Below are 27,241 nucleotides of genomic sequence, written 5' to 3'. Positions count from 1 at the left end.
AAACCTCTCTGTCTGTCTCTTAATGTAGCCACAAATCCAAATGTGTGTTCACAAAAAACCCACAAGAAAATAGGTTCATCTTTAAGACACCAAAAATCCTCGGTAGTGACACCCCAGTATTTGTCTATTTCTTGTTTAGAATGCTGCTAGCTAGGTCCTGCCAAGCCATTCCAATATTACCTTCCTCCCCACCATTCTCTTTCATCTTTATTCCTAAATTCTTCTCCTGCTCTTTTGTCGGGGAGCTTGCTCTACACCCCCAGTAGCTGCACCGTTTCAGTATTATGGATGTGATTCTTCCATTTCTCTTGGTCCCATGTGAGAATTTTACTTGCATCTTTCACTTCCTGTCGATTTGGGAATTTTCTCTCTGCCTTAGTGATTGTTTTGTTTAGAGTTTGAAGCGTAGCATTCCAAACTGTCAGACTATTTTCTCTAGTCACATCTCTCCACACAGCTCATCTGTCTCCTCACGTGTAGTGCAGTGAGCCGTCAAGAAAACTAATTATATCTCGGATTAGTTACACATGAACAGTGCATGGGGTTCATAGAGCCGCTTTGCAGCCCCTACATTCTGAGCATGCGCTAAGGTGCCCCACTTCAAGGGCAGAAGACTGGCACAGATTGTTCAGGGGGGATCATGCGTCATGAGTTTCCCTCGAGTCAGATGTTTGAGGTCTGGCGAAGTTGGCAGAAAGCCATGTCCAATGACGAAGGAACAAGAAGTGTCTGACGGTTTTTTGTTTTTTTTTAGCATCAGAATATTTTTGATGTTTAGCTCATACCAGACTTTCTTCAGAGACCTTACATGTGGGAGCCTCATAAATAATCCCACAGAGTCTTTTAACTCTACACTTGCCAAAAACGAGCTAATGTTCTGGCGCTCAAACACAATTTTTTCCATTTAAGACACATTCACAAGTGACTTCGTAAACTAATGAATTTTCTCACTACTGCAAGCAGCTTTTAGCTTTTTTTTCGTTTAGTTTTTGACCCATTGGCCATATAGCACTAATGTGTTGCTTCTTTTCTTTAGCAGAGGAAATGGACTAATTTAAAACCCTCTTGAACAAATGAGCACGCAACCCCTCTTTTTGCCTTATATAGAAGAATGGTCTTTACCGTAATAGTCTTGTGTATATTAAAACTATTGATTTTTAAAGTTTACATAATTGGTAGATAGTAGCCTTGCTAAATAATTGAATATCCGCACCATTATTCACCACATATTTGTCTTTGGCTCGGATTCACAATGGATCAGTCGTTTCCTTCTTGTAATTAAGATAAAGGGTAAATAAATGAGATTAGATGGATGCAAGTTATTACCTTATTTATTCTACAATTGGTGTCACTTAAACTAAACCAACACTAACACAAGCGTAAGTGGCCAAATCTCAGAGCAGGCTTTTGGGCTAGGATGACTCAAAGGAATTCAAATGTTCAGAGCCTGGGGATGTGAGTGTCTGAGCGGGCCTGGGGAGAGGTGCTAGTGTAGAGGTGGAGAGAACTGACCTGCTGGTGCTCCAGAACCTTCAGTTGGACTGGGGTAGGTGGTTGGTTGAAGGCAGAGACTGGCCTGCTTGGTTTCCAGAGCTTCCACCTCTTCTCCTGGGACACCGAAAGTTAATGACATTCCAGGAGTGTGGACATGAATGGACCACTGGGTGCCCCTGGCAGGGGTTCCTGGGTTTTCCTTTGAAGAACATTGAGCTGGTGCCCTGAATGCCATTTTTGTACAACCAACGTGTTGGCTGCAGTGATGGCCGCCCAAAAGGGGATAGAAGTCGTAGTTTTACGTGCTGCTATAAGTAAAGCTTGCCTTGAAGAACAAGCTTTTATTGATATCCATTTCAAATTTATTACACTTAGTTGATGACACGATATCTGCTGTCTGTTGTCATGTTTCTCTATGCTTGTTGTTTTAAATGTTATTGGTGAATTTTCAGCTAAACCAGTAAAATGAATTGAATGGGAGTTATGCACGAATACTAAAAATGGTCTCGGTCTATTCTTGGGGTAAAACCATGGCATGGGTGGTTCCAGGGGAGGGCACCACATGGGTATTGCATGGGTGAACGCTCTATTTTTTTCTGTTTAGGCTTGGTTTCTCTGCTGGTGATATATCACAACAATTGATATCTGGGGGTCAGAAAGAGAAAGGAAAGTTTTGACAGTAGGATCCACTATATCAGACAGTAACAGTGAGAAATAATAAAAGAGTGGTCGAGTCAAGACTCAAGGGTACCAGGAGGGAAATATTGTTCCCATCAGAAGCCACACTGTACCGCCCTTATTATCATCATATGGGATCTCCTTACCCAGGAGGCAAGACGGCCGGTAAATATTACCGTGACCGAGATGTAATATGAGGTATGAGAGCAGAACAGAGAAGGGTGGTGGTGGCTGCTGAAAAAAGCAGTGTATAGTGATGAAAAAAGTGAAAGGTACTAAAATTAGGTGAATGGGTGGTAAAAAAATTTTAATAATAACCCCCACACCCTAAGGTTAAAAGGCAGGTGTAGGTGCAGGCTTTAAATAATAACCGCACTTAGTGGTCGACATGTTTCAGCATATTGTAAGATGTTCTTAATGCATTCCTCAGGACCTGTATATAATACACTACTGCTTTCAAAAAATAAATAAATTAAAAGTGTCACCTGAAAGTCCAGGCGTGCTCAACCGTAAACTGTCAATGAAATGGTTAGGGATCCAACATGTAAAACAAAACGACAAACAAACAAACAAATAATACAATGCACGTTATTATTTGTATTCATAGTGACATTACAATATGTTCAATCATGCCTGATCGTTATTTCAGGTATGCACTCACCCTTATGTGTAGGCTGAGGAGCTTCACCCCACCTGGCTGCAGCGCAGGTAAAAGGAGCACCGCTCTGTGAGAAATCACATAACGTTTAATCGAGCGGTCAGTGATAAAGCACTAACCTATTTGAGTAGCATAATAAACTTTGAGATGGCAGGTTAACTGGGCTGTTTATAACCAGGCTGCGCGTGGGCGCCGTGTACTGTCATGACTCAGGGGCAGTGACCACACGAAGGGGATAGGTAATACGAAAGGGCCGTGCAGCGTCAGTTAGGAGGTACTGACGGAGACCGCTTAATATTAAAGTTGCGGAAAAACATCTAACAGCGTGTCAGTTTCAGAACGCACACAGGGGAAAACCGCCACGCATTGTAAAGCGGCGTTCAGGGTGGAGAGAAACGCTGCATATGCTCGATGTCAGGCTGGCCTCTAACGGCAAACACAAGCCGAGCGAGGCATCAGAAAACTACGCATAACGCGTTGGATCATGCGTTGGCTCACCTGGCCGTCGGCGTCTCCAGGCAGTCTTCAGTACTGCTCGGGGGGGCGCCGACCGCCGAGTGAGCCAGTGTTTTGTTTGATTCACGGAACCAGCGCGTTGACGAGCAGTCACGTGATAGTGAGACTGCTGGGAGTTGTAGTTCGCTCTAGGAACCAACTCTATAGGACCAAGTATGCTGGTACTACCAATGTCACGTGTGGGTCCTAAGTGATGTACTGAAATGCGCGAAAGTATATAAAAGTGATTTTCACGAGTGCATTACAAAAACAAGGCCTTAGCGGCATGACTCTGGGGCAGTGTGTACTGTTGCGCAATGGATAGATGTTAAGTTACAGACGTCTACTAACAATGATGATAATATGAAAGCGTTCTTTAATGGGGTTGTTATGCGCTATTGGAGCTGATGCACATATGCGCAGTGGATGTAGAAGATGACCGTTACTGCTGATGTTATTATTAATGCGCTTCAAAAGAATTGTGATGCGCTATTAGTACTTGCATATTTTGAAGGGAGGCAATAGAGACTGATTTCCAATGGGTATTATGTGCAGTGCTAAGGAATCAATGGGAGGAGTATAATGATTACGCCCAATCAGAGGGACATCCAGGGTATGGGTTCATTGAGTCCCTCCTTGTCACTGTTGACGCGGTATACCCATTTCTGTTCTATCTTGAACAAGAACCTGCTTGTATCTGCACATGAGTCTGGAATGTGCGGTTGTTCAAGAACTGTCCAGTAAAAATCTTCTGGACCATGGCCTTTCTCCAGGAAATGTGCGGTAAGTCTGGTTGCTTGTTTGCGGCAACGCACCGTGCTTTTGTGTTCCTGGATGCGTGTGCGTACCTTTCTAGTAGTCATACCGACATACCGTAATCCACAAGGACATTTGATCAAGTATATCAGGTTACTGCTATTACAATTAGTAAACCTGTTCTGTGTCCATGGGCGATTAGTGCCGATGTCAACTTCTGTGGATTTATTAGTCTGAGGGCAGACAGAACAATTACCACATGGATGGTGGCCAATCTGCTGGTGAGACAATTCCTGAATCGGTGGCGAATCAATAGCCCCCACTTCCCCCACGGTGCCAGGGGGCGCCCTCCGGCACTGTGCACAGGGAGAAATGACAACTCCTGACTGGATCTGGAGTATGGAGGGGCCACCCAAAGCACTTTCCAGGCCCCCCCTTCGTTTTGTTACACCACTCTCCTGAATAGTTGTTTAATACTCTTCTCATGATGTACGTTCCAGCCTGTTGAACACAATGCTGACATTTGAATAATTGAATTGGTAGTTGGTTGTGAAAATGTATGCAAGGACAAACAGGAGCTTGGAGGCTGGTGACAGGAAACATGGTTGTGATCCATTAGCGCTAGTTAAGGGGGCGGACCAACTTCAACCTATTGTTGATATGACAGTTGAATGGCGGTTCGTGGGATCTGCATCCTTTCTCTAGTGCCTAGAATGGCTAGTGGAGCGGCGGGCTTAAATGCACCTGCTGGGGTGAGTGTATCAACCTTAATAGAGAAGCATCATGAATTGCCATGATGGTGTCTTCACTTGGGCCCAACATGGTCATCGGAATGGCCAGAATTGAGGAACGTGCAGAATTAGAGGACTCCTTGCATAGTGGACTGAAGTATGCTTGACTCCATGCAGGAAATACAACCACCATACAAATAGTGTACATTGTTCTCCACAGGAGTGATGCTGGTGCATGGGCAGATCTCCTGCGAGAGACTGAGAGGGAGGAGATAACTCTGCCGGGCTGTGTCTGGTGTTTGGCAGTGTGAGCCCAACACCAGACACTCCATTGGTGGTCTACAGCAACATGGTGTTTATGGAGAGAATGAGATTATCATGCACATAAAGGGATCCAAGGCGCCAGGCGACATTGCAACAGAATGATTCTGTCACCGTAGAAGACTGTGCCTCCGTATAATAGTCAGCCCTTTATATCTGCATTGCCGTGGAGCACAGGCTCCATCTCACTCTGTTGAAGTATTTCCATTTATACATTGATGACCTCCTAGAACAGCTGTTATAGTGCCAAAGACCGGATGCTTGCTTGATGCACTATATGCTCTTTGGCAAGCTCTGATGTGACTTACTGACCAGCCACATCACCATTGCCTACCATCCAATAGAGTCTCAAACTTTGTGACCACATGACCAATGGGGCTTCTGCGCTCACGGAAGATGCTCATGATACAATGCATATTTCACCCTATGAGGCTCTATGCCTTGCTGACTTTCCGATTCCTGGCGAAGTGTGTTAATATGTCATGATCATTTGTAATGCTTCAACTACCAAGATATGTTTGCTAACTCACTTTGGACCTTTCTGTTGGTAGCACCGTAAGAGAGCTCAAAATCCTCAAGGTCAAAGCAGAAACTGGTGCAGCAGCTGCTGTTCTCCGATGCAGTGGCAAGCAGGTCCCAGAAATTTACTTGTGTAATGGCCATGGCCATAATGGGCATGGCCAAAACCCCAGAAATAATGCAGGAATGTCTGTTGAGGGAACTGACTGAAATGTAACATTCTAAATCAGTGGCCATTGAAATGCAATCAATGTGTGTATTGATACCGCCAACAACAGAGTAGATGCTACTGAAGGCAAATTTACCAGTGGGACAGCAGCTTAACAAACCACCAATGTGAGAGAGGGAAATAAGGCACCTTCAAAACAAACTGTTTTTTGAAGACTGAACCATGAAAGACAATGTGCAGCTCACAGGAGTGACCAATACGTTCGAGAAGGACAATATGATCGACATCTTATGACATTTATGCCAAAGATCATGGACTTCAAATTCAAGTCGATACTGGAACTCTAAGGGGCACACAGGGGAGGGGCCTGGGATCCAGGTACAATAATGGCTCTCATCACTTCACTGCATATTCAAGAGATATGAAGATGCAAGGATGGTCATTGCAACGGCAAGAAAACTCAGCCACTGCCTCTAATCCTTGCCCAAAGATTTAGCTAACAGCTGGCCTTCTGGCAAAAACCATCACCCAAAATGTTTTTTTCTGGACTTAAGACCACACCTGAAAAAATGGAGCATCCATTGGTGCCAACTTTGGACACTATGGATGGCCGAACAAGGGAACTTGATAAGCATAGCAGTTTGAGGGGACCTTCTTCAATGTCTTGAATGAGTCTCTCTCTATGTATACTTCCTCTGTACATCCTTTCACCATTGATTCTGTGCTGAACACCTTTGTTGGACTGACCAGCTTCGTTGGGTGCTAAATGAGACCTAAAGGTTGTAGGTAGTCACATGTCTATGGTCTAACAATGCTAAATGCTGGGTCAGACCCCGCAATGACAACAGAGGCAAATCATGATCACTGTTCAAGGACAATTGACCCTTGAATGAACATCCTTTAGGTCCAGACTGCCTGAGTTTCCAAGGAGGTGGAGAAAAGGGAACATTTACTGATTCGTCATTGTCTATGCAACCACAGGATTGGGTTCTGCTCTAGTGACAAGGCCTCTGTTTCAGGTATAACTTCAAGGGACAATGTCTCCAGAATATTGTGCATCCACTTATCTTTTCAGGGATTTACATGGGTAGGTCAAGGGTTAAGTACAGTCCTTGGCTGTGGAGCAACGTAGGCTGTATTTGTGGTTCTACTTCTGCGGTTTTGTTTAAAAGGCTACTCTTATTTCAGGGCGATTAGTCAGCCACGACCCGTGCAGGGAAGAGCAGCGGGCCGGGTCGAAGGGATTTCAACAGAGGACGAGGGGAACTTATATATTTAATTTTCCCTCATTGTCTGTCAAAATACCCTCCCCTCTCACCTACCCGGCATCACCGCTCTTACCTGCCCGGCCTGTGGCTGCAATTAGTGGCCATGCATCAGAGGCAGGTGAAAGGTAAAGCCATTTGAAACACTGGGCCTCCTCTGTCCAAACACAGTTCTACACGATAAGCCTTTTATGGTAGACTTAGACTCACTGATTTCTTGTTGGATGGCTTGCTGGATGTAAACCCTAATCCGTAGCTCCTATGTAAGTTCCCACTAAGGTGTAGATTGTGTGGCATTATTGGGGATGGAGATTCTAGGTCTCATGTTTGAAGTTTCTTGAGGTTACTTTAGCTTGAGCAGTATCTGGTTCATAGCTTTTTGTTTGTCTTGTGTTTCAAATTACTGCATTAGTTTGTGTTATTGTTTGCCCCCTACGGTTGCTGACAAAGCCACACATTCTGTACCAATCTTTGCAGGTTCTTTATGGCGCAACCCACCACTCCCTCCTTACACCTACAAGAAACTTCTGTGATGAACCCTAGCCTCTACATCCTCCAGTTGTTGCTTTCTACTGATACAATATACTGACCTAAAGGCTCCTGCGGTAACCAGTTACATCACTAGGTTTGGCCCCTAGTTATTCCTGGGAACGTAATGTCTTTGGCTGCTACAGAACAATCTTTTTCTTAGACATCTACACTCGCCAAAATCTCAAGCATAGTGACACCACCTCCATTCTCTTCCCCATACTTTCCCTCCATTCCAATGGCCTTTCACATCAGATAAAGATGAAAAAAGTACTAGCTTGTCTGAGCAATCACCAGGCAGATGTTGCTGTACTCCTATTCAATTAAATTTATTTATTATGTTTTGGCTCTCAACAGAGGGCCACATAAAATGTACAGAATTAAGAACAATACAAATACATTGCAAAAACGAGATCTGCCATATAAGATACCTAAATTAAATACAAAACTGATAAACACGACAGAACTGTAGAAAATTGGCAAGTCAAAGCATCTCCATGGAATATTAATAAATAGCTAAAAAACCTTTAAACAAATTAAAAATATGGAAGCAGAACATTTCATTAGGAGGACAATAAAGTGCATGAAGAAAGTCATTCAAAGTGACAATGCCAAGACGGAGACAAATAACTTTTAACCATCTAGAGCGCAATTTACGGAGCGCAGGGCAAATCAGTAGAACATGCATACAGTCCTGGATATTCAAATTACATAAATTGCACAAAGAAGAGGAACCATACCATTTAGATAACAGAAGATTTAGGGGTATTAAGTCGTAACGCAGAAGGAACCAAAATCTACGAATCCCATGGGGAAGGGACCATAAAACATAAGGTTGTGGAAGTTTCATCAGATAGGATTCAAGAAGGATATCTACATTCTTTTTTCCACAAATTAACTTTTTATCCGATTGAAAACATAGGTCCCAAGAGGCTGCTTTTAAAACAAGTTTTAACTGTGAAGGAGAATATAAAAAGAGAATGGTTTCATCTAATTTTAAAAGAGTTACGGCTTTTCTAAAATTACGGACAAGTTGAGAAAACTCATTAAAATTACCCAATAATTCACTTTTAAGGACAGCTCTCATTGTCCCTACTTCCGCTCTCGCAAGACAGGCCACCCATCTTACTAGGGCACATAGTCCCTGTACCCAACTACTCCTAAGACCGAAGTCAAGCCTGCAAGCGGCCAAAGGGCAAGCAGTATTTAGGGAAGAGAGAGATCTTAGAAGTTTCCCCTCAATCTTATGGCAAAAATCCGACTTTTTCACCTCTATTAATTCGATACCATATAGTATTGTTGCGGGGATTTTAGATCTATACACTTCCAATAAACTCGGAAAGTGCTGTTTCCCCGTTGCATGGTATAGGGAGTTTAAACCTTTGCCATGGGCAAGAGCTTTGCGAGTGCAATGCTCTATATGGAGCTTCTCACTCAAATTAGCCGTGATGACTTTCCCCAAAAAAATATAAGAATTTACAACCTCCAGTTTTTGACCCCCGATAAACCAGCCAAAATCTGCAGATCGACACCTCTTCCTGCCAGCTATACACATAACTTTACTTTTGGTTATATTAATCTTCATGCAATGAGCCACAGCGAAAATATGGAGAGCATGTAGCCGATTTGCAAGTCCTTTAGGGGTTAGATCAAAGATAAGGACATCATCGGCATACATCAGGCAGGATATAGGGGACCCCCCCACCACCGGGGCAATGCCCTCTGTGGCAGACAAAGCGGCGGGTAGGTCAGCCGTGTATAAGGAGAACAAAAGGGGAGCCAATAAACAGCCTTGTTTAAGGCCATTACCAGATGGAATTGAATCGGATAGCCCCCTTTCACCCTGTACTCCTAGAAATACACTTATCTACCCTCAAATGTGGAAAACTGAAACTTTGCTGACTTGATAGAGTGAATTTTACATGTAGGCATCCAAATTGTTTAGTGAACGTTCCCCTTTGACAACTCACCACAAGGGGGGCATAACAATTAGGATCAGAAAATCTCTACCAACAAGAGTGTTAAAGATGTGACCAGACCAATTGTTCCAGTAAGTTTTTGTCATATGTAAAATACAGAAACTGACATTGATAATCATCTCAATTTACTAACCAGAAGACGTGGACAAGAACTTTATCTCGAGTCTCTCCAAGGCAATATACTCCTTTTGTGCGTCCACAGTGCTGACCGGAGAGGCTGGAACTTGACTATTGCTAGATAGGTCAGGTAGGCCATGTTTAAGAAACCATAGAGATGAATAACTGTTAAAAGATATTCTATCAGATCATGCATTGATGAAACCATGGCGACTTAATATCCTGTGGAAAGTGATTACACATTTACTTCCTGTGTACACAGCACCAGAACTTGCATTGACTTCATTCTGGTCTCTGCCTCACTTATATAACAAATACATTGTACTTAGGTAAAACTGGGAAGTTATTTAACTATATACACTGATGGACTCAACCCCCTATATCACTGAAGAACTCTTTGGTTACTTCTATACCTGAGGGGGAGGCTGAAGGGAGTTGTCTCAAGACTATATGTGGTTTTCATAAAAATACTAGCAAAATGTGTCAAATTACCTCAGACTCTAGTGGGAGAACAAGCTGAGTTTGCATCAGAGGAGGACTGTTACAAAAGCCTGAGAGAAAGCATGTCTGAAATTTGTCTACTTAAAAAAAGAAAAACAACACGGTTGCCATCAGTCTCTATTGCGGTTGCAACATCTCCATATGCCGGAGGTGCAGCCAACACGATTAAACACTGCGGGGAGTGCAATTGACTAGCACTGTTTGCACAGTCATTTTGTTTACTGACTTTTTACAAATATTTGTTTGTTGGGATACCTGCTATGGGGAATTACTTGGAATTCTGCAGTACTAACGCTGATATTTTCTTTTAAAATATGTTTACTTTTAATTTCTGCAGTGAGGAATTTTGGGGAATTGTGCTTGGGGGATGGGACTGATGGAAGTGAGGATTTTCTTTTTCGCCATTAAAGTCATTAGAGCCGCTGTTTCCCTGTGCTCTAGTTGTTGTCCAGCACGCCTTAAGTGAAGGACGTGGTGCAGAAGTGCAATGGACACACACCGCTGGGGTACCAAAGGCAAGCCTGTCTGTGCCCATCCGGGACCAGGGCCCACTAATTAAGCAGTTTTTCCTTCAAATAAGGTACTCATGTGGGCAACAGCACTGAGCACAATACCATCTGATTTTTGTATGCATGGCATTGACCTTCGCCTTATATCACAGTCTTGTAACATCTGTTTATGGTTAGTGCAGCTCTGCCCAAGTCAGCATTATGCCTTTCTTACATTCTCCTCTGTAGACTGGAGTGTCTACCTAGCTAATTGTCCCTCCCTGTCCACCCACAAGCTTTATTTATTTGGCCTGTTTCTTAATTCTAGTCCTGACACACTATTTCTTACTGAGACATAGCTGTCAGAGGACTCTTGGTCTGATGTTGTTCAAGCCCTTCCTCCTAGCTACTGCATCTTAAAGCCGGTAGTGAGATCGTGATGGCCTGTAGGGAATTGCTTAAATGCATATAATCGCTGTCCATTATGCCAAACTGAGAGAGTTTGCCTTTCTCTTTAGCATTCTGTCCTACCTTTCCCTTCACCGGAATTCTCATTTATAGACCCTGAGGCCCCTATAATCAATTCCTTCAACATCTCCTGGAGATAATTGCCGGGTTAGCTGTGGACAGGCCTAATTTCACTCTACTGAGTGATTTTAATCTTCATATGGATGACTTGAATGACAATGACTCTAAACTTTTACTCCACAATATGACCACCCAACAGCTGTTTCAGCTAGTAGAGGGCCCGACTTATGATAAGGGCCCTATCCTTGACCTTGACTTAGTAACACTATTTCCATATTCCTTTCACCCGCCCTCTGCCAAGCGGTTGGATCGACCCTGGTCCAGACTCAACCTGGACAATTGGTTAGAGGCCTTGAAAGCCTCTAAACCCGATCCCTCAGATAACATCAATCTAGCCGCCCATCAGTTTAATGAGTAGTTGGCCAATTCATTGGCTGTGGTTCTCCCAGCAAGGTGGCAAAAAGATACCCAGTGAACTCATAAACCATCCGGATTTACCGCCCATTTAATGTCCAGGAAGAAAGAATGCAAGCGCTTAGAAATAGGTTAGAGAAAAGCCTATGATGTGTTCAGTAAAGTTGAATGTAGGAACTCCATCAGGTTTTACCATGTGGAGATCAAAGTATCTAAAGCCTCTTTCTATTCTACCAAAATCACCAACTCCTGCAAACAAATATTCAAGATTCTCAAAGATATCACTGAGCCTACTGCAGTTAGCCCTACTTCGATGGCATCAGTTGAGCACTGTGACAAAGTGGCCTATTTCTTTCAGAAAAAAACATGACATTTACTTCTCCTTCCCAGACATGCCTGATTGCCCCTTTAAATCTTTTCGGGAACCACAAGAGTGTTCTCTCTCGTTTTTACGAATCTCACCATGTGAACAATCCAGGATCTCTTGAATACTGTAAAATCTGGCTCACCCCTGGATCCTGCTCCTCTCCATAATCTCCATTCAAGGGTCTGACGGCATTGCTCCTGTACTGACAGACCTACTAAATCTCTCCCTGACCTGCAGGCTGGTCCCTCCCTAGTGGAATTATGTGATTATCAAGTCACTTTTGAAGAAACCTAATTTAGACCCTTCTGATCTGAGCAATTACAGGCCAATCTCCCTGTTGCCTGGAGCTTCTAAGTTAATAGAATAACGTGTCAACAAAAATTTCTTCACTTTCCTGGAATTGAAGGAATTCCTTCAGCCCACCCAGAACGCCTTCCCCCTGCTACACAGCACTGAAACAGGGCTGTTGACCGTGGTCAAGGAATTTGGGCATCTCCTGGATAAAGGAGGATCTGCAGCCATTATTCTGTTAGACCTCAGTGCAGCATTCTATGCCATGGACCATCTCACTCTCTTGCAGCGAATCTCTAAAGTCTGAATCATGAGCAGAGTACTGTATTGGCTCTCCTCCTTCCTGGAGAATCGCTCCTTCCAGATCCAGGGTCAGTCCTGTCTCTCAGCCATTCTCTTGTCCTGTTGTGGAGTGACCCAAAGATCCTCCCTGAACCACTCTTTGTTTAACCTTTATTTACGTCCCTAGCTGATATTGTTCGATCTCATGGGCTGTCCTTGGTTTTCTATGCCAACAACACCCAGCTGGTCATGTCCATCTCCCCTGACTCGAGTTTTGGCCATCTATCTCTGACTCCTTGTCTTCAAGAAGTAGCCACCTGGGTGCATACTAAAACTTAATGAAGACAAAACAGAAGTCATGCTGTTGGGCAAAAATCTCAGTAATTCTGATCTGAGCCCTCTCCCAGATTGTCTGAGCAACTGCTCACTTCCAAAAATTCAATGAAGAGCTTTGGTATCCGACTTGAATCTGGACTTACTATGGACCATCAAGCAAAAACCTCATTGACCGCTGATATGGTATCCTGAGATTGCTACGGAAGGTTTTTAACCTCCTTCCCTTTGCTGCCTGAAGTGTGATTGTTTAAACCCTTGTGTTATCGCATCTTGATTGTGGGAATTCCCTGTTTTTAGGCGCACTCTGTTATGTTGTCAGAAGGCTACAGACTGTGCTGAATGCTCCTGCACATCTCCTGATGAACACTCTTAAACATCCTTCGGGCCACCACAGCTTTGAGAGACCTACACTGGCTTCCAGTTCAACGCCAAGTGCCGTTTAAGACCCTCTGCATCATGCACAGGGCAATCAACAAAAAGGGCCTCTCTTTGTTAAGATCTTTAGCCTCACCATATCTCACTGGGAGAACCCTCCGATCTTCATCAGTCCACCTACTGAAAGTTCCCAGGATTCGCAGATCCTGCTGGGGTGGCCCCCAGACTTTGAAATACTCTACCTCTAGAACTGTGTGTATTAGGGCATTATGCTTTCCACAGGTCTTTGAAGTCCTTGCTTTTTGCCATTTGAAACTCCCGGTCAGTTCTATTTCTGACCATCCACAGTGTCTTTGGCAGCACTGGGAGGCCTCCGGGTAGCCCTGCACTAGACAAGACCTCAAGAGTAGAATAGGGTTGCAATATTGCCTATATTCTGAGGGAATGCACTAAAGCGGAAAGGTTCTGGCCAGCATTATGGTGGGAGATTAAGGGCATCCTTGGTTATTGTGATCCCCTACGTACACTGAATGGCTTTCTTCACGATGCCTCCCCTATCCCGGAAATTACACATCAACATAGACGTTAGTATTGTTGCAGCTGAACCTTGTTCTTGGCTGCTGGGCCCATCAATGACTTTACAACCTATTCAGATTGTATACTTCACCCAGAGAGGCATTGGTCCTCCAATGGACCTTTCTTTGTCGCATTGAAGGGTGGGAAATCGGGCTGTCTGTTGGCCACCCAATAATTAGTAGCCAGCTCAAAAATTTGTGATCAAGTTTAAGTACACTATTCTCAGACTATAACAATCTCTATCATGCACTAGAAATCAGATAATTGTAAGCACAGTTTATTTGGAAAGAACATTAAGACACAATAAAAGACTCAGACAAATGTATATAATTTGATTATTGTATTAAAGATCCAAAATCAATGCATCTAAGTAACATTTTAAGGAGTTTAGTCATGAGTCGTAAAGCTCGTACTATAAAACCACATATACACCACACATTCAACCTCGGATACCAAAGGATGGGCTAGCATCTCACGACCCTACTCAACACCACCGCAACATTTCCCGATGCCTGGAAACATTCTGAAGTCAGACCACTTCTCAAAAACCCTCCGTTGACCCCAGCAAACTCAAAAACTACTAACCAATATCCCTGCTCCCATTCCCAGTGAAGATACTGGAAAAGATTATCAACAATCAACTCATGACACACCTGGGTCAGTACCAGCTACTCAAAGCCTCCCAATCCAGCTTTTGCAGCAATCACAGCACCAAAATCGCCGTAATTTCAGCAATCGATAAAATCTGAACCCTTCACAACTGAGACGAAACAGCAGCCTTGATCCTTCTCAACATCTTGGCAGCCTTCGACACTGTATGCTACCACACAGATCGAAAGTCTCCACCACATCGGCATCCAAGGGACACGCTTAGATGGATCACTCCTTTCCTTACCGGAAGTACCCAGAGGATCCACTTCCCACCTTTCACCCCTGAACCCAAGAAGATCACCTGATGTGTCCCCCAGGGCTCATCCCTCATCCCCACACTCTTAAACGCATATATGACCCCACTGGCCAACATCATCAGATTCCACGATCTCAACTTAGTTTCCTATGCAGATGAAACCCAACTTATCCTCTCGCTCACCGACTACCCCACCACCACCAGAGCCAACTTCCACAGGTGCATGACAACATCGTGGGCTGGATGAAGAACAGCTGCCTGTAGCTGAACACAGACAAGCTGGAAGTAACTGATCTTTGACAACAGGAGCAACACATGGAATTACTCCTGAAGGCCATCAGTCTTAGGACCCAGGCCCACTCCCTCCAGTCATGCCGGAAACCTCAATCATCATTGACAACAAGCTCACCATTAAATCACAGATCAATGCTGTTTCTCCCGCCTGCTCCCTCAATCTGCACATGCTTGTAAGATCTTCAAGTGTCTACCCCTACACACGAGACTCACCATGACACAAGTACTCATCACCAGCAGACTGGACTACTGCAATGCCCTGCACGTAGAAATCACCACACACCTCCTACAGAGACTTCAAGCCATACAAAACTCCACAGTGAGAGTCATCCTCTTCCTTACCTGACGAACCCACATGACACCCCACCTCAGGAAACTAGACTGGCTACCCATGCAGAAGCGATGTAATTTCTTCTTCCACGCACACAAGGCTCTATACAACCAAAGATCCTCCTACATTAACCACCCCCTGAATTTCCACCAACCATTGAGAATACTAAACTCTGCCTCCCTTTCATTTGCCCCTACCCCCCGCATCTACTGAAGCAGAAATTTAAGATGCTCCTTCTCCCACATTGTAGCAAAGACCTGGAACAGCCTCCCCACACACCTCCGGATCATCACCTCACTTCCGGAATTCCGAATGGCCCTCAAGAACCGGCTGAACAAATAAGCCTCCGGGGCCTGCAATCACCTGGATATCCTATATGATTAGCCGCACTTTTTGAATCCTGATTGATTTATTTATTTATTGCTGAACACAAGAATCCATCTTAAAGAGAATGTTTCTGGTTAAAGTTTCCTACCACCTACAAAGGCAGAAGGATGGTTCAATAAAGTTCTCTTAGCATGGGGAAAGGGATGAAGTTAAAGTCCACAAAGGAAAACTTCATGAGCATGGGCAAGGGCATGTAAAGATTGTCCGGCAGGCAGTCAGCAATGGAGGATGGAGATAAATGGAGACAAAGGCGCTCTCTCCTACCAGGAAAGTCTCTTCTTATCGTTTTATACTCCACATCATCCATTTGAGCAATCAGTTCCACTCACAGGTACAAAATTGATACTCCAACATATTTTCCTATTTTGCTCATGAAAAATGACCATCTATTCCGTCCTCACAGGTTAGTTGACAAAGAGCTTATTTACTTTATTGCTGACCATGGATTAAGTCGAAGGGTCAAGTTTCCACCATTTCGCTCACAACAAAGTACTGGAAAAAGTGTCTATTGTTTAAAGAATGTTGCATAAACAGAAAAGATGAAGCAACATTTGAGGAAATCTAGCAAAAGTTCATTATGCCAGGCTATGTAATAATGCAGCCTAAGGCAATAGGCAATTGAATGCATTTTAAAGTTAGTCAAATAAACTCCTAATTAAGTTCAAGCCTAATGAATTTAATCAAGCAAATCACATAAGGAAAGTATTGTATCATTGGCAGTGATAATTGCCCAAAAATGTTCGACTCTAAATATGGCCTACACCAACATTTTAAAAGTACCTACATGCAAACTATTTCTAAAAATCTTAAAAGTAAAATAGCTTTAGGAACTCCAATACTCCAAGCACTTATACTGAAAGTTTCATTCATATAACATATTGCATGAAGATTTTGCACCTCTTTTTCATTTGTTATGGTGCATTACAATGAAGGCTAAGTTCTCATTAATATTTGCACAATTTGTAAGACTCATTTGTTACTTAGATATATTGCTTCATATTAATAATGTTATTTTTCATCATAGAAAGCTTTTTCATCAATAATCTTTCATAACAAAGTTGTTAAAATAATATATTAACCAATTAATAAACATGCTAAACTCTTTGCATTTACATTCTTCCATTTCTAAAAATCCAAGCATACTTTTACAATGCTGGTACTTCAACTTTTCTCAGTTTCAGTGTTTTTCTAGACATGTGCAAAGTGCACATTAGAGTTTCATTGTCAAAACATGTATTTATGTTGTGAAATGAATGATTAGCTTTTACACTGTAACCGTATTCTACATCATTAGCTGTGGTCAAAATTGGTATCCTACATCTGTGAAAGATTTACTGGGTCACATCGCAGCAAAGTGGTCTACGGAATATGTTTACCAAATCTCATGTGAGAAAGTCATACATTAAATGAATGATCAAATGCAGGAATTGAAGGAAATTATGTTATGTTATGTTAACAAGGTTTTGTATAGCGCTCGTACACCCAGAGGTTTCATGCCGCTGACTGACAGATGCTTTGGTGGTAGGAGAGTTATGCATAAGCCTGAGTGAACAACCAGGTTTTAAGCTGTTTTCTGAATATCAGTAGATTGGTGCAGGAACAGATTTCCAAGGGGAGGGAGTTCCATAGTTTGGAAGCAAGGGTGTCAAACCTGCCACCTCCCTGGCGTTGGAGCTTGTAAGGGGGGATGACTGCACACTAGAGGTACACTAATGCTTCTGGTTTGTGTCACCAGTCCTGGTTGTGAGGTGGGAGAGTGGTTTGGACATTGTGTGCAACTGTCTTCTCTTGGGCACAATGAAAGAGGGCTAGATCTTGACCTGCACAGTCATTGAATGAATGAATGAAAGGCGTTTTATAACGCGCAAACTTAGCCCCTAAGGGCATCAAGGCGCGATAACAAACAAACAGAATGTCCAAACTACCAGGCGAAGACCATTATGACCACCAGAAACGAGGCCTCTAATAGGCCTGAGAAAAAAGCCAGGTTTCTTGAAGATCGTCAGGGAGACCTGACTGGAGAGTTCAGGAGGGAGAGAGTTCCACAGTTTTGGAACTAAGGTGGAAAAAGCTCTGCCGCCCCATTTTGCTTTCACGACTCTGGGGACCGAGAGCAAATTCTTAGATGACGAGCAAAGGGTTCTTCTGGGAGTATAAACACACAGAAGGGACCTGATTCCCTCTGAGCCTGAGCCGTGGACAGCACCATGAGCCAGACACAGAAGTTTAAAAGAAAATCTGGAGGGAATCGGAAGCCATTGGAGATCCCTTCTGGCCAGAGTTGCCGAGGCTAGCCTAGAAAGGTTCAAGACCATCCTGGCCGCAGCGTTCTGCACCACCTGAAGACGATGGATGGAGCTCTTGTTGATGCCACTATAAAGGGCATTACAATAATCTAGCCTCGATGAGACCAAGGCCACTGTTGCTTGTTTCCGGGCTGCATGGGATAGATAGGGAGCAATCTTCCTCAAAGTTCTTATAAAGGCACAGCAGGTGGACACCGTTCTATTTATCTGACCGTCAAATGACAGAGCAGGATCAATTAGGACTTCAAGGTTCCTGGCGGAAAGGGAAGGGAGAGGACATTCTCCCAGGGAGGAAGGCCACCAATCCTTTGACCATAGGTCCCGACTGCCACCAAAGACCATGATCTCGGTTTTGTCTCCATTTAGTTTTAAAAAATTTCGCACCATCCATTTAGAGACTGCCTCCATACATGCTCTAAACTTGAGAGCTGAGTCACTTGCCGACTGGGTGATCGAAACCAGGATCTGTGTATCGTCGGCATACGATAGTACTTCAAGGCCGAAAGATCTCACCACCTCAGCAAGTGGGGAAACGTAGATATTAAATAACAAAGGGCTCAATGAAGAGCCCTGAGGTACCCCACATGGCACTTCATGAGAGGCGGAGAGGAAATTGCCCAGCTTGACTCTCTGCTCCCAGAGATGTAAAAAGGAGGAGAGTAGACTGAGAGCAGTGCCCTCTACCCCGATATCCTTGAGCCTGGAGATCAAGATTGACGGGGACAGGGTATCAAAAGCTGCTGTGAGATCTAGCAACACAAGCAGAGTAGAATGTCCCTTATCGACCTCCAGGCGGATATTGTTAATCACAACCGTAAGGGCAGACTCCGTGCTGTGTGCAGCCCCGAACCCGTGTTGAGAGATATCCAATAGATTTGAACTCTCGATGAAGGCAGAAAGATTACGATTTATATGGGCCTCAAGAATCTTGGCTGGAGCCGGGAGTAGAGAAATGGGCCGGAAGTTTTTTAACACTTCCGGGTCGAGAGGGCTTTTTGAGCAATGGTTTGACGACAGCCGTCTTCCAGGAGGAGGGGAAAATCCCCTCCCTGATAGCCATGTTCAAAACCTCTAGTAATGGAGGGAGGATAGCCCCTCTACAGGTCTTTAAGATTCTCAAGGGACAGGGATCTAAGGGCGAGGAGGATTTGATGGCATCAAGAAGATGGTTAAGATCTTCTAAGGTCAAGAGAGGGAAGCAGGTGAGACCCAGTTTGAAATAAGCTTCGGTGGTCTCAAGGTGGGGAAGAGAAATCATAGGGAGAGAAGGTGCTGAATTAGCATCCAACTCCTGATTGCAAATCTCAAGAGAGTTATGAATATCGGCAATTTTGGAGTGGAAGAAGCTAGCGATATTATCGCAGAGCTCCTGTGTTTCGATAGTAGGATCGACAACTCTAGGAGCCGATAGAGGATCAATTATTTTAAACAGATCTCTTGGTGATTTTAGAGAGGCAGAAAGATTGGTAAAATAGCTTTTTTCCTTAACAATAGCCTTCTTATAATCTCTCAATAGAGATTTATGTAGGCCTTTTCCCCGGGGGTCAGGGTGTGCATGCCAGAATCTCTCCTGTTGTCTGCACTTCTGGCGTAGAAGTCTTAAACGGTCCGAAAACCAAGGCTGAGAAGGACTCCTTCGCGCTGAGTAATGACGCTTAGCCGGAGCTAGGGTGTTTATAGCGTTGGCTAGAGCGTCAGATATACCCAGTGCAGCTGTATTGGCATCAGATAGAGAGAGAGAATTGAAAATATCCATGAATGGGGCAATGGTGTCATCGTTGATCGCGCTGTCATTTCTTCTGGTCTCCCAAATGTTATTCTTGGAGGTATTTGTAGAAGTAGAGTTGATTTTAAGATGAAAGGGAACTGCTCTATGGTCAGACCAGGAAAGAAGGATGGAAGGACCCATCGTAAGTCTGGCGTCATTAGTAAAAATGCCATCCAACGTATGACCAGCGGAGTGCGTGGGGCCCTGGACCAATTGACGCAAACCACATGCTGCAAGCCCATCTATAAGTGTCGTTGTATCCTTGGTGTCAGTGGCCTCTAGGTGAAAGTTAAAATCACCGAGGATGCTGAAATTTGGCTTGTCAACAAACGGCTCAATAAGTTTGAGGATGTTTTGTTGAAAAGCAGTTCTAGGGCCCGGAGGTCTGTAACAGAGAATCCCAGAAAAAGAGGCAGAGGGGAGAAAGTTAATAGAGAAATGCATTGCCTCAAAATTATCGGAGGGAGAGGAAAGGGGCTCAGTGCGGCAAGTAAAGGTGTCTCTGCACCCAGTCCTGTCCATCCTAGTTAAAAAATAGCCTTCAGGGACAGCCTCCACCAAATCAGGGCCTGAAGACTCAGAGCCCCACGTTTAAGTTATGAAGACCCAGGGAGGATTTTTTTGGGAGACAAAGTCATTGAATGCTACATTATTTCGGGCTAGCGACCTAGCATTTATGAGCAGGCCAGCCTCTTTTGTAAAAATAGTTTCGGGCATACATTTCCTAGAGTTAACCTGCTTTCTGATCGGGTGTCGGGAGCGTGTTGATTTAATAGCCACTATACAGCATTGAATATTATCAAGGTTTTCCGGTAGGGTCGCAAAATGACATGTTCTGAGCGGAGGTCTAAGTGAAAGAAGCGTGGATCGAGAGTACAACTCACGGCCTGTTTGGAGAGTAAAGCGTGGCCCAGCCCGCCTGGCTCCTGGCGCATCCTCAGCGCGGACGGGCCCAGACGGGCTAAACTTTGGCGCAACTTCATTGACCCTTTACCATCTCACCCACTTGAGGTCTACAGAGCACACATTGCTGCAGAGGGCTGAAGATGAAGAGGTGGGGTACTGAGTGAGGTGGGGGCACAGTACAGAGTATGGAGGGAGATGTGAGAAGGGCAGTCACTTTAATCCTTATGAACATCCTGAACGTTGTCTTCATTGCTGCTGCTTTGTCCAGGGGTGTAGCTTGGTCAATAAGATTGGGGGAGAGCTTCAGATTTCCCGACAATCACGCTGGCATATAATGTTAAAATACATTATACAACAAGAAGGGTGCACAAGAGGGGCTTATATGGCAATGGAAAGGGAGAGGAATGCAGATTGATAGGGGTGCTAAGTGAGAGCCAACACATTATTTAGTGAAATAACCAACATTTTTTAGGTCTTTCCAAACAGAGAGAATGAGTGACTGTGTGCAAAAATTCCTGTTGAAATCTGACAGACTCCTCACCATACTAGACTGAAAGCACATGTGGCAAACTATTTATCACAAAATACATTTATTACAGGGATGTAACACCCGAAACACCACCCTTGGAGCTACGCCCCTGGCATTACCTGTATGCAGGCGTCACAAGTCTCAAAAGGAATGGAACTTCTTTCTTTTATTAGTTTTGCTCTGTATATCTGGATCTATTTACGCACACTTAATTGAGCATCTGTAGCTGACGCTATTTTGTCTACACTGTTTTTGTTTTTTCTAGAGAGATTTGGTATAAAAAAAAGAAAATGCAGCAAAACACTTGTTCAAGGCTGTTAGTGTGCAAGAAATAAGGGATCTAATGTTTTCTATAACCTTATCATACATGAGCATGGGATATGTTCACCGTGAATGTAGCACGTTCACAGCAAAAGGATTTTAACAGCCCAAGAGAAAAATATTCCTGCACTGATGTTACAATATCTCCTTTGTTTGTCTGCAAAACCATCCTCACCTTTCAGGAATGTCGTGAATGATGCTTTCCATCAATTTCCTTTCAGGAAAGGACTCATTTAACAATCAATTGATCAAATCTTTAGCACTGGTCTCTGCTGTGGATGCCTTTCCTCATTTCAAACAAATCCCATGAAATAACTATATTCTGGAATGCTTATTTTTGATGATTGTTAAGAGATGCAGAACTGGATAAAGATATCTTAATTTTTTCTTTCTACACTGGATGGTCTATTTTATAGTCTTTCGCTGTGATGGCTGAAGTCCAGTTCTGTCTTGCCTCAGGTTGGGGAGCAGTTTGCGTGACTTGAATGCCAACACGTTATTTCATAATTCCATTTGTGTACTAGTTGCAGCTGGCAGGTCGATAATTTGGACGTGATGTAATTAATACCCCGACCAAGGCAATGTTTGTTTCTATTTTCATAAGTCTCTGGCTAAACCAATTACTCAACAACCATAGGATCTATTTATTAATTATTATTTTGTCATTTTTATATACCACAGACATTGCCTGAAGGCATCAGAGCACTTTACAACACACAGGATACAGGGTTACAGTGGATTACAGTGATAGTAGATAAACTCGGATGTTTACATCAGTGGATGTGTACTGGAGTTACCACAAGAGACAGTTAAAACTATTGGGCAGAGGACAAACAGAGTTAAAGCATCGCTTTAGATGATCGAATCATACAACGAAAGGCAGATCATGGTGCAGTGGAGAGAGGACTTAAGTCTGGTCGTGGATACATTAAATGATTTCTGTCAAATAGCAGGAGCTTGAGGTCCTTATTGAACGTTGCTAGGCAGGTGATTAGACAGATATAGGGAGGTAGAGAGCTCCAGATTCTAGTGGCACTCCTGAAGAAAGACTGGTTCATGTATCATTCTCGACTGAAGGTGACGCGTTCAAGGAGCAGGGATTGCACATTTCTGGAACTCCAGAGATTTTCAGTTTCTCGTTTAGCTAGGAGGGTGATGGGTGCAGCGCTCTGAGGGTAATGCAAGCAATTCTGAAATGGGCCCGCCCTTCAATGGGGAGCATAGGAGGGTTTTCAGGACAGAGTAAATGTGGTCAAATTTCATGAGACCTAAGACAAAGTGTGCTGCAGCATGTAGTGTTGCTCTCAGTGGGCCTAGGTGAACTTTGGGAATGCCTGAGAGAAGTGTAATTCCAAAGTCTAATCTAGAGCGAACAAGAGACTGCACCACTGTTTTGAGGACTTGTTACAAAATCAATGGTCTGATTCCCCAAAGCTGCCTAAGTTGGTGTTGTGAGCTGTTCGCCATTGCTGCTATGTGGCTGTGAAGATTGAGATGATTGTCAAGGGTGATGCTCAGTGATCTGGCACTCTGGACAATGGTGCAGCAGCCATCCGGGGCAGGAAAGTTGGCCATCCATTCTTGTACTGGAGTTTTTGCTTTTAGAGGTGAGCTCAAAGGAAATTCTGATTGAGTTGAGTTTAAAATGGAGGTTGGATATCCATTTTTGAATCTTTAAGAGTGCATTTGAAAGCAGGGAAATGTCTTCCAGGGATGAGATTTTCAAGAATATTTGGGTATTGTCAGCATAGAGGTGGAAGAGAAACCCAGAGTTTCTGAGAATCAAACATAATGGTTCTAGGTAGAGGTCAAAGAGGATCCAACCTTGAGTTGACCCTTGGTGAAATCTGACTGGTCTTTAGAAGGAGTGACCCATTTTCACATTTTGGGAATGGTTGGATAGGAAAGAGAACCATTAGAGGACAGCGCCTTCACATCCCATGCGAAGTCCAAGAATACGAAGGAGGCCGATATGGTTGACAGTGTTGAATGCGGCAAGTAAATCCAGGAGGAAGGGGTTGTCCGAGTCAAGGATTCTAAGTGAGTCATAAACTATGTGGAGGATTACAGTTTCTGTACCTGATTAAAGAGTGTTTAGGAGGTTGTTTGTTTGAATGTGTGAGGCTAATTGGGACGCTATATAACTTTCTATGACATTGCCTAAAAATGGGAATGTGGAGACTGGGCGGTAGTTGTTAAGGTTCTCTGGCTCAAGGGGTTACTTTTTCAAGAGGAGTGCTTGACCCATTTCTTGTCGTTCTCGGAAGAGGCCCTGTTTCAAAGAGGTATTGACCATGGTGGACCATATGGGAAGTAGGGGTGTGGCAAGATATTTGCTAGTAGAGCCTGGAATGGGGTCCTGATGATGGTTTGAGGGTTTTACTTTGGAGATAGTTCATTGTAGGTCCTGCTCAGAGACTGGAGAGAAAGATGACCATGATTGGAGTGCCTTGCATGGTAGCGACTCAACCATTTTCAGGGTGTTTTTGATGGGAAGGGAGCTATGGGTACCTCTGACCTTTTTATCAAAGAAATCCACAAAGTCATTGCAACGGGCCACGGATGACTTAGGAGCCGGAGAGACAGTGGGGTTAGTAGACTGTGCAATAACCTCAAACAGGTGCTTCTGTCTAGTATTCATGAGTGCTCTGATATGGGAGGATTTGGCTCTGAGAACTTGATCTTTGTATTGTTTTCTCGCTTTGCGAAGCTCAGTCATACTCGGGTAAGTTGGTGCTTATCTCCACTCTTTTCTGATAAGCTTTTGTTCTTCATAAAGCTCTTTTGAGAACCAGGGCTTAGAGGGTTTTGGCTGGATAATTCACACTTCAGGGGGCACGTTTGTCAATAAGGGCTTCCATGCAGGAGTTGTACTTGTCAGTGGCCTCGTTAATGTCAAGATGAGGTGTACTCGAAATTAGGGTGGGAAAGGCCATGGCTTCTGTGTCAAAGTTGGATGTGTCTTTGAACCATGTTTCTTGGGTAGTCCATATGTTTTGGTATGAAAGTGGGTTAAAGAGAACAAGATCTACAGTCAACTGGGATGGGGATCATATGTCTTTAGGTAGGGGGAGTTGGTGATTATCAAATCCAGAATGGAGACTTTGTGGTGTGTGGTTTTATTGAAATGTTGTTGGAAATTGTTGACATTGAGAAAGGAGGTAAAGGTGTCTACATACCTGTTTCCCACTTCTCCCCAGTGGATGCTCAAGTCTCCAAGGAAGATTTTGTGTCAGAGCTGATAAGTTGAGAGGTAATGAAATCCATGAACTCGTTGATAAAGTTGTTATTTTGACCTGTTGGGTTGTAAATCACATTCAATCTGAGCTTGGAGGTAGTGGATTTGGACAGTTCCACTGGCATGCATTGAAAAGACTGAAATTGAGTCGCTGGGAGGGTTTGGCATCTGAGAGTTACAGTGAATGAGTGAGAGACCTCCACCAAGTCTATTTTCTTGGTCACAACGCAAAATTGATTAGTTGGGATCAAGAAGAAGGCCTAGAGCTTGGTTAGATGAGTCATTGAGCCACTTTTCGGTGAGGATCAGGATGTCAAGATTATGGGTCAGTATCTAGTATGATATCTCTGGACAGTGTTTGACAGCAAATCAATTTAGGGAGAAGCTGTTGTCTTTCTTACTTGGCTATTTTGGGAGGGTAGTTGAGATTTGTATCAGGTTAAATGGGGATGAGTGTGCACTGGGATGGTGTGTGTGAGTTTGTATGTGATCAGAGATGATGGTAGAAGTCAGGCAGCTCCATATGGGACGATAGGAGGAGGGTCTAGCGGAATTGGCTATGTAACTCTTCGAGGAGATGGTGTAGGTCAGAGTTGTCTTGGGGTGGTTGTGTCTGGGTCTGGGTAGGTGACTGTCTCACTGAAGGATGTGGGTGGAGGGTCCATGAGAGATGATAGACGTAGGAGCAAAGACAGGACAGAGTGTCAATGGGCTGGAATAGAGCCGACGTAGAGGATGTCTATTCTTCGAATGAGGTTGGACAACGAGGAAAGGAGCTTGTTTAACAGAGGCCAGTTTTGTTCAGTAAATGTGGGAGGATTGGGGTGGACTATCCGGAACGGACTCTGAGGGGTTGAGGTGTAGGTGGGGGGAGGTGCTGGTTGTTGGTGTCTGGTGTTGGGAGATGGTAGGGCAGGCAGCGATTGTGGTAGTCCGTGGTGAGGGTTATTGTGTGTGTAGACCGGGAGGAATGGGTGGGTGGTGTAAGGGTGGATGGAAAAGGGAATTGTAGGAGGGCCTGAGGGTGACATACATTATGTCGATCATGTCCAGGATTTTGTGTCGTTGGTTTGGAACATGATCTTCCCATTGTTGTAAATTGATATAGAAAGGTTTCCCAAGAGGCCAAAGGTGGAGCAGCATTTGTGCTTGCGTCCAAATGTGATATTGGAGAGAGAAGAGGGTGGAAGAAAACTGCGTAAGGATCTGATCCATAGGTCAATATTGCGTGTGAAGAGTAGGAGGTCGGGTTTTGAGGGAGCCTTCGCGTTGGCAGTGATGTTGTCTGCAAAGAGGGCTTCCTGGAAATCTCTCAAGGTCCTGTGATTCATGTTTTTCATTCAGTGTTGGAAATATTAGGGGGGTATTTGAGCATGAATGCATTGGTTCCAGATCTGGAAAGACGTGATAGTGGTAAGCTGAGGGCAACAGGTGTCACTAAAATGTCAGAGGTTGATGACAGTTGGGAAGTTTTAGGTAATGACATAGGCAACCATTACTAGGGTAAAGATGGTCATCAAGAGGTCACCCATAGCATGGCGAGGTGAGGCAGTGACATTGTGTTTTGTACACACACCGACTGTTTTAGGGCTCCTCGTTTAGTGCTCCTCGAGTTTTTGAAACACTACATGCAAGAACCCTTTTTCTGATATTAATGTACTGAAAAGAACTTTAAAAGTTTGTTTTGGAAACTGAAGAAAAATGCTACTTTAAGCGGGCTTTCCAGTGCTCCATATTAGAACGTGCAATTGGGCAAAATGGTAATCTAGTTAATTGTGCTGAATATGCTTTATCCCTGAAAGCCAGTAGGGGGAGCTCTTTACTTTTATGTTCTCCCAACAGTCTGTTCTCTCTGAAAAATATAAATTAAATAGCATTTAATTTCTGAATTTCCGACGATCTGGTGTAAATGTGTGGCAATAAACACTTAGAAAGCGAACTATTGGCGTTTTAAGTAGTACTTCAATTAATCCGAAGAGATTTCAAACGAAGAGCAAACTTTACTTGGTTCTTATTCGGTGATTTAATCGAGGAGAGAGTTTAAAGGTTGTTGGGGATCTGTTTTTACTCGTTGGCGAGATGTAAGCACCAAGTAGAAATGGTGAACTTTACAAAGTTGCTTACGACCTCTTTACGTACTATTTGCTCATGACAAGTTTCATTCAGCATGCATAATAAACTATTGTGTGGAATTGTATAGCACGTATTATCTTTGTACAAAGTACAATTTTCAGACAGTGTACAGAAACATGTTCTCTGTATGTACACACCCATTCATTTGTGCTTTAATTCATACCATTTGTTTATGACGTGGGTAATAAATATAACTTGTGACGAACATAATACGTGGCGTAAATTGCTCCCGCTGATTGAAGTCTGAAATATC

The sequence above is a fragment of the Lissotriton helveticus genome, chromosome 9 (genome assembly GCF_964261635.1).
Source record: "Lissotriton helveticus chromosome 9, aLisHel1.1, whole genome shotgun sequence".
Taxonomy (NCBI): Eukaryota; Metazoa; Chordata; class Amphibia; order Caudata; family Salamandridae; genus Lissotriton; species Lissotriton helveticus.
The sequence above is the reverse complement of the archived record's forward strand: the minus strand, read 5'-3'. Positions refer to the sequence as shown.